The sequence below is a fragment of the Pinus tabuliformis genome, chromosome 2_2 (assembly GCF_031772625.1).
Source record: "Pinus tabuliformis cultivar Carrire ecotype Pingquan chromosome 2_2, CPIR1, whole genome shotgun sequence".
NCBI lineage: Eukaryota > Viridiplantae > Streptophyta > Pinopsida > Pinales > Pinaceae > Pinus > Pinus tabuliformis.
In genome coordinates this window covers 142917558-142926235 of record NC_142300.1, presented here as the reverse complement: position 1 = coordinate 142926235, position 8678 = coordinate 142917558, and the positions used below count along the sequence as shown (strand labels likewise).

At 50.1% G+C, this 8678-nt stretch overlaps 3 non-coding genes across 3 annotated transcripts; all 3 read left to right on the top strand.

Annotated features, from left to right (window-relative positions):
- Window positions 1–228: 228 nt before the first annotated feature.
- On the top strand, window positions 229–2041 carry LOC149191787 (18S ribosomal RNA). The gene has a single exon (XR_016255407.1). It is a non-coding gene; the product is annotated as an 18S ribosomal RNA (ribosomal RNA).
- Window positions 2042–4637: 2596 nt separating this feature from the next.
- LOC149191786 (5.8S ribosomal RNA) lies at window positions 4638–4791 on the top strand. The gene has a single exon (XR_016255313.1). It is a non-coding gene; the product is annotated as a 5.8S ribosomal RNA (ribosomal RNA).
- Window positions 4792–5038: 247 nt separating this feature from the next.
- Window positions 5039–8433, top strand: LOC149191785 (25S ribosomal RNA). Its single transcript, XR_016255528.1, has one exon. It is a non-coding gene; the product is annotated as a 25S ribosomal RNA (ribosomal RNA).
- Window positions 8434–8678: the final 245 nt, after the last annotated feature.

Below are 8678 nucleotides of genomic sequence, written 5' to 3'. Positions count from 1 at the left end.
TGGGTTGTGGCTGCAAACTCTGGAGTGGCCTTGGTGCGTTGTGGCTCGGCAGGTCTGCCCATTTGTTCGCCATGTCCTTGGCATGTTGCGTGTGCTTCCTTCTTGGGATGCAAGAGGTGCAAGGCATAAAAGTTTTACATGATATTTTGACGTCTCTTTGACTTGATGGGTGTTCAGGCTAGCTCTCGATAAGATAGCGCCCAGAATGCCCTTTGAAGCAGAGGGTGCTACCTGGTTGATACTGCCAGTAGTCATATGCTTGTCTCAAAGATTAAGCCATGCATGTCTAAGTATGAACTAATTCAGACTATGAAACTGCGGATGGCTCATTAAATCAGTTATAGTTTTTTTGATGGTACCATACTACTCGGATAACCGTAGTAATTCTAGAGCTAATACATGCACCAAGTCCCAACTCTTTGGAAGGGATGCATTTTTTAGATAAAAGGCCGACGCGGGCTTGCCCGCTTCTCCGGTGAATCATGATAACTCGACGGATCGCACAACCCTTGTGCTGGCGATGCTTCATTCAAATTTCTGCCCTGTCAACTTTTGATGGTAGGATAGAGGCCTACCATGGTGGTGACGGGTGACGGAGAATTAGGGTTCGATTTCGGAGAGGGAGCCTGAGAAACGGCTACCACATCCAAGGAAGGCAGTAGGCACGCAAATTACCCAATCCTGACATGGGGAGGTAGTGACAATAAATAACAATACTGGGCTCATCGAGTCTGGTAATTGGAATGAGTACAATCTAAATCCCTTAACGAGGATCCATTGGAGGGCAAGTCTAGTGCCAGAAGCAGCGGTAATTACAGATCCAATAGCGTATATTTAAGTTGTTGCAGTTAAAAAGCTCGTAGTTGGATCTTGTGTCGTAAGGGTCGGTCCGCCTACTCGGTGTGCACCTGCCCTTCCATCCCTTTTGTCGGCGGCGTGCTCCTGGCCTTAATTGGTTGGGTCGTGGTTCCGGCGCTGTTACTTTGACAAAATTAGAGTGCTCAAAGCAAGCTTATGCTATGAATACATTAGCATGGAATAATGTGATAGGAGACAGGTCCTATTGTGTTGGCCTTCGGGACCGGAGTAATGATTAATAGGGACTGTCGAGGGCATTCGTATTTCATTGTCAGAGGTGAAATTCTTGGATTTATGAAAGATGGACCACTACGAAAGCATTTGCCAAGGATGTTTTTATTAATCAAGAACGAAAGTTGGGGGCTCGAAGACGATCAAATACCATCCTAGTCTCAACCATAAATGATGCCGACCAGGGATCGGCGGATATTGCTCTAAGGACTCCGCCGGCACCTTCTGAGAAATAAGAGTGTTTGGGTTCCAGGGGGAGTATGGTCGCAAGGCTAAAACTTAAAGGAATTGATGAAAGGGCACCTCCAGGATTGGAGCCTGCGGCTTAATTTGACTCAACGCGGGGAAACTTACCAGGTCCAGACATAGTAAGGATTGACAGATTGAGAGCTCTTTCTTGATTCTATGGGTGGTGGTGCATGGCCGTTCTTAGTTGCTGGAGAGATTTGTCTGGTTAATTCCGATAACGAATGAGACCTCAGCCTGCTAACTAGCTACGCGGAGGTTCCCCTTCGCGACCAGCTTCTTAGAGGGACTATGGCCATTTAGGCCATGGAAGTTTGAGGCAATAACAGGTCTGTGATGCCCTTAGATGTTCTGGGCCGCACACGTGCTACACTGATGCAGCCAACGAGTTTTTATTCCTGGTTCGAGAGGATCAGGAAATCTTCTCAAATTGCATCGTGATGGGGATAGACCATTGCAATTATTGGTCTTCAATGAGGAATTCCTAGTAAGCGCGTGTCATCAACTCATGTTGACTATGTCCCTACCCTTTGTACACACTGCCCGTCGCTCCTACTGATTGAATGATCCGGTGAAGTGTTCGGATTGCGTCGACGATGGTGGTTCGCCGCCGTCGACGTCGTGAGAAGTTCATTGAACCTTATCATTTAGAGGAAGGAGAAGTCGTAACAAGGTTACCGTAGGTGAACCTGCGGTAGGATCATTGATAGCAGGGGTTTTCTTTTTTGGTTCAGGTTGGTTGGGTTTCGATTGCAATGTGGGACTTTGTGGTGCGTCTCTAGGGGAGCAGGTTTGGTGTTTGGCGGGAACATTGTTGGTTGCTTGTCTCAAGGTAACTACGCTTGTTTTTTCGTGTGTGCTTGCAAGCCATGCTTGTGCTTGTCCCACCCATCCTTTGTTTTTCTTCCCCCCAATGTGTTTCTTCAGGGTGTCCGGAAGCTTGTTTCTTGGGAGCCCTTCCGATGACTTGTTTGGCTGGGCATGGTTGCTGCAGAGTTGAGGTGCTTAGTAAATACGATGGATAAATTCAGACTCATTCGTAGCGGTGGTGCTCAGTCTTTTGTTCGTTGGAAGGCATGGGCCAAGGGTGTGGGCTTCCATAGTTGGTTCTCTCGAAAATGTGGAGGCGGTTGATGTTGCTTGGGTGAGCGTTTTCGCTGGTGGTTGGGTCGAGGGAGTGGTTCCGCGTGCACCTGGTATCTCAAACCTTCTGTGAGGCGAGATTGTCGGGGTGTGGTCAAGTATGGGATGGATGAAGAGTGGTTCAACCCGTTGGGCTAGCCACCCTAGTCCCTCCCGACCGTTCCTCGACATGCCCTCGTGGAAGGGTTGGGTGTCGAGGTAATGAAAAACCCATCCCTCGGTCTGAGCTCCATCGAGATCACAATTTTCCCCGCCGACAGGCATGAGGGTGGCAATCTTATCTCGTGCCTTTGCCATCGAGGGAATTCCTCGTCCTCTCGTGACCCACTCCCCTTCTGAGGGAAAAAGAAGTAGCAGGTTGTGTCTTTGTTCCTCCCTTTGGATTGTGGGTTTTTTGTGGGACTTGCATCATTTCTTTGTTTCGTGGTGTGCACTTTGCGAACGTCCCTCTCTCTAGTGGCCTTGCACCATCGATGTATTTGTGGCCTGCGCCTTTCTCCAGTGTTGAGCGTCAGCCCATGGCAACTCCTCTTTGGAGTTTGATTATTTGACCCTCGTTGACTCTCTCGCTGGAAAGGTTGTTGGGTGTTTTGTACACGGAGGGGTGCAAGAGCGGGGTGGGTTTTTGTTATTGGCAGTGGTCTATTTGTCGTTTGAAGCCTTGTGCCGCTGGGTTGGGGGGCTGTGTGCCTCTTAGTGACGTGCTCCAGACACTGGTCTCATCGTGGCCCTTGTCTTTTCTATTGGTCAGTTTTAGGTTGTGATTTATTTGCTTGGTTGTTTGCTATGTTGTAAAGCTGGAAAGGGTGTTGTGCTGAATGCATGTGGGGGGGTATGAAGAGGTGGGACGCTTTTTTGATTGGGTGCCTTGTTTGATTTCTTTTTGGTTAGCAGACATCTACTCGGCGTGCTGTTGATCTTCTCTCTTTTCTTGGGATCTTGGTTTCTTTGGTGTTGTTTTCTTCCCTTCTTCCTTTTGCCCCTAGCTTTACGGAGGAGAGGTGAGATTGTTGTGGATTGGTGTTCGGGAAGGATGAAAAGTAGTGAGAGTTCCCAGGGTGGCCACCCTATTCCTTCTCGATCACCGTCCCCTGCAGTTCCCCCCTTTTTCCGAAGGCACGGGGTTTGGGAAGCTTTTTCTCTGTTTGAGCCTCCCCTTGTGAGCTGGTAGCCACGTTTGATATCTCTTGCTTTCCTGTTGTTTTCTTACCTTCTTGCTTTTGGCCCCTTGGCTTTACGGAGAAGAGGTGGGATTGTTGTGGATTGGTGTTCAGGAAGGACGAAAAGTAGTGTGAGTTCTGAGGGTGGCCACCCTAGTCCTTCTCGATCACCGTCCCCTGCAGTTCCCCCCTTTTTGCGAAGGCACGGGGGTGGGGAAGCTTGTTCTCTGTTTGAGCCTCCCCCTGTGAGCCGGTGGACGCGTTTGATATATCTCTTTCTTTCATGTTGTTTTCTTCCCTTCTTCCTTTGGGCCCCTATCTTTACGGAGATCGCCGTCCCCTACAGTTCCCCCCTTTTCGCGAAGGCACGAGGTTGGGGAAGCTTGTTCTCTGTTTTAAGCCTCCCCTAGTGAGCCGGTAGGCACGGTTGATATATCCATTTCTCTCTTGTTTGTTTTCTTCTTCCCTTCTTCCTCGTGGCCCCTAGCGTTACGGAGAAAAGGTGGGATTGTTGTGGATTGGTGTTCCAGAAGGAAGAAACACAGTGCGAGCTCCCAGGGTGGACACCCTAGTCCTTCTTGATCGTCGTCCTCTTCAGTTCCCCCCTTCAATTCCCGAAGGCATGGGGCTTTGGGAGGCTTGTGCCTTGTTTTTGCTTTTTTTTCTACCCTTTTCTTCCTTTCGGCCCCTAACTCTATGGAGAAAAGGGGGAATCGTTGTGGGCTGGTGTCGGGGAAGGGCTAAAAGCAGTGCGAGATCCCGGGGTGGCCACCATAGTCCTTCTCGATCGCTGTTCCACACATTTCCCCCCTTTTTGCGAGGGCGTGGGGCTGGGGGAGATTGTCCTCTGTTCTATCCTCCCCCTATGAGGGGGTTAGACACCTTTGTTTCTCTTTCTCTCATGCGTTTTTCCTCCTTTTGCCCCTTGGCCTTACATTTGTTGTGGGAGGTGCCCCTATTCAGTTTTGTGGTCTGTTTTTCGGTAATACACGTGGAAACAACTCTCGGCAATAGATATCTCGGTTTTTTTTGTGATGAAGAATGTAGCAAAATGCGATACTTAGTGTCAATTGTAGAATCTCGTGAATCATCGAGTTTTTGAACGCAATTTGCGCCCGAGGCCTCGGTCGAGGGCACGTTTGTCTAGGCATCGCATCCCATTCAAACGCGCTCCCTGCAATATGCTACGGAGCAGCGGAGCTGGTCGTCCGTGCCCCGTGCGGTGCGGTCGGCTGAAATACCTCAAGCGATGTTTCATGGCATGCGTCGGTGAGCGGTGATCTTGTCCCCTTGGATGGGCAGTCAGCGTTAGCCGATGCGGGCTTTGTGTGGCATCGCTCAAACTTTCTTTGCTCTCTCTTGTCCTCCCATGGGGTAGGTCGGATTTAGCTCCAACTTTGCAACCCCAGCTCAGGCGAGAACACCCGCTGAGTTTAAACATATAATTAAGTAGAGGAAAAGAAACTTACAATGATTCCCCTAGTAGCGGCGAGCGAACCGGGAAGAGCCCAGCATGGAAATCGGGCGGCAACGCTGCCTGAATTGTAGTCTGTAGAAGCGTCCTCAGTGGCAGACCTAGGCCAAGTCCCTTGGAAGGGGGCGCCTGAGAGGGTGACAGCCCCGTCAGCCCGGGACCCTGCCGCATCACGAGGCATTGTCAGCGAGTCGGGTTGTTTGGGAATGCAGCCCTAATTGGGTGGTAAATTCCGTCCAAGGCTAAATTCCGATAGCGAACAAGTACCGCGAGGGAAAGATGAAAAGGACTTTGAAAAGAGAGTTAAAGAGTGCTTGAAATTGCTAGGAGGGAAGCAGATGGAGGTTGTCGATGCGTCTCGGTCTGATGCGGAATAGCTTAGGCTGGTCCACCGCTCGACTTGAGGTGCAAACCAACACGGGCTGCTGCATCGTCACAAGTGCGGGTGGATTACTGCTTGTCGGTTTGCCGCTGCGGTGGTCGAGGAACGAAGCGTGTGCCCTTGTGGCGGGTCGTGTGCACTTGCGCGCTCGTGGTGTTGGTTGGCGGGCTTTCCATTCGACTCGTCTTGAAACATGGACGAAGGAGTCTAACATGTGTGCGAGTCGGCGGGTTTGAAAAATTGCGAGGCGCAAGGAAGCTGACGGGCGAGATCCCCTCTCTGAGGGGGTGCATCGTCGACCGACCTTGAGCTTATGCAAAAGGTTCGAGTGCGAGCACACCTGTTGGGACTCGAAAGATGGTGAACTATGCCTGAGCAGGGCGAAGCCAGAGGAAACTTTGGTGGAGGCTCGTAGCGATACTGACATGCAAATCGTTCGTTTGAATTGGGAATAGGGGCGAAAGACTAATTGAACCATCAAGTAGTTGGTTTCCTCAGAAGTTTCCCTCAGGATAGCTGGAGCTCACGTGCAAGTTTTATCAGGTAAAGCAAATGATTAGAGGCATCGGGGGCGTAACGCCCTCGACCTATTCTCAAACTTTAAATAGGTAAGAGGGTGCAGCTGCTCCATTGAGCCGCGCCGTGGAATCGAGAGCTCCAAGTGGGCCATTTTTGGTAAGCAGAACTGGCGATGCGGGATGAACCGAAAGTCGAGTTATGGTGCCGAATTGCGCGCTAACTTAGATCCCACAAAGGGTGTTGGTTGATTAAGACAGCAGGACGGTAGTCATGGAAGTCGAAATCTGCTGAGTGTGTAACAACTCACCTGCCGAATAAACTAGCCCCGAAAATGGATGGCGCTGAAGCGCAAAACCTATACTCGACCGTCGGAGCAATTGCCTGGCTCCGATGAGTAGGAGGATGCGGGGATCGTTGAGAAACCTAGGGCGTGAGCTTGGGTGGATCGACCCTCGGTGCAGATCTTGGTGGTAGTAGCAAATATTCAAATGAGAACTTTGAAGACTGAAGTGGGGAAAGGTTCCATGTGAACAACACTTGGACATGGGTTAGTCGATCCTAAGAGATGGGGAAGCCTTGTATCAAGGGTGCACTCTGCACGGGCATCGAAAGGGAATCAGATTAATATTCCCAAACTGGGACATGGCGGCGGGCGGCAACGTTGGGAAATCTGGAGACATCGTCGAGGGCCCCGGGAAGAGTTATCTTTTATTTTTAACAGCTTGCCCACCCTGGAATCGGTTCACCCAGAGATAGGGTCCAACAGCTGGAAGAGCACCACACGTCTTGCGGTGTCCAGTGCGCCCTCGGTGACCCTTGAAAATTTGGAGGACCGAGTACCGTTCATGCCCGGTCGTACTCATAACCGCATCAGGTCTCCAAGGTGAACAGCCTTTGGTCAATAGAACAACGTAGGTAAGGGAAGTCAGAAAAACGGATCTGTAACTTCAGGAAAAGGATTGGCTATGAGGGTTGGGCCTAGGGGTCTGCGCCCTCAACTCTTGGGTTGTCGGCAGTCTGCTCGAGCTGCTCTCACGGCGATGGCGGGCAGTCGCTTGCCGATTGGGCTACGGGTGTAGAATGCCCCCTACCAGGGGCTTTTCCCTAGGCGTCGAACAGTCGACTCAGAACTGGTACGGACAAGGGGAATCTGACTGTTTAATTAAAACAAAGCATTGCGATGGTCCCAGTGGATGCTGACGCAATCTGATTTCTGCCCAGTGCTTTGAATGTCAAAGTGAAGAAATTCAACCAAGCGTGGGTAAATGGCGGGAGTAACTATCACTGTCTTAAGGTAGCCAAATGCCTCGTCATCTAATTAGTGACGCGTATGAATGGATTAACGAGATTCCCACTGTCCCTATCTACTATCTTGTGAAACCACAACCAAGGGAACGGGCTTGGCAGAATCAGCGGGGAAAGAAGACCCTGTTGAGCTTGACTCTAGTCCGACTTTGTGAAATGACTTGAGAGGTGTAGAATAAGTGGGAGCCGTTTTCGGCGCAAGTGAAATACCACTACTTTTAATGTTATTTTACTTATTCCGTGGGGCAGAGACGGGGCACTGCCCCTGTTTTTGGCCTTAAGGCACGTTTCGGCGGGTCGATCCAGGCGGAAGACATTGTCAGGTGGGGAGTTTGGCTGGGGCGCACATCTGTTAAAAGATAACGCAGGTGTCCTAAGATGAGCTCAACGAGAATCAAAATCTCGTGTGGAACAAAAGGGTAAAAGCTCATTTGATTTTAATTTTCAGTACCAATACAAACCGTGAAAGCGTGGCCTATCGATCCTTTAGATTTTCGGAATTTGAAGCTAGAGGTGTCAGAAAAGTTACCACAGGGATAATTGTCTTGTGGTAGCCAAGCGTTCATAGCAACGTTGCTTGTTGATCCTTCGATGTCGGCTCTTCCTATCATTGTGAAGCAGAATTCACTAATGTTGGATTGTTCACCCACCAATAGGGAACGTGAGTTGGGTTTAGACGGTCGTGAGACAGGTTAGTTTTACCCTACTGATGAACCACACCGCAATAGTAATTCAACTTAGTACGAGAGGAACAGTTGATTCACACAATTGGTCATTGCGCTTGGTTGAAAAGCTAGTGGTGCGAAGATACCTTGTGTTGGATTATGACTGAATGCCTCTAAGTCAGAATCCACGCTAGAAGCGGTGCATGTCACTCTTCGACTATATCTCGACCCGCAGTAGGGGCATCGCTTTGTCGCCCCCAAGGGCCCGTGTCATTTGCAAACCGCGACCGTGAAGCATCTCCGTCGGGGCAGCTTTGAAGTTCAATTCCAAACGATCGTTGAGAAGAATCCTTTGCAGACGACTTAAATACGCGACAGGGTATTGTAAGTGGCAGAGTGGCCTTGCTACCATGATCCACTGAGATTCAGCCCTTGGTCACCTCGATTCAGAGCTTCGCTCTTCTCACAAACAAAATCCGGGCAACTCTCTCGCGCCTCTACCTCTTTCCTCTAAACGACAATTTTTCATTTCTTGGGGGCGGGAAATTTGGGGTTTCCAGCCAACGCCCAAAATTTGGGGCTTCCATGTCTCACCCAAAATTTGGGGTTTCCACCCAGCGCCCAAAATTTGGGGCTTCCATACGTTGCCCAAAATGTGGGGTTTCCAAGCAGCGCCCAAAATTTGGGGTTTCCGC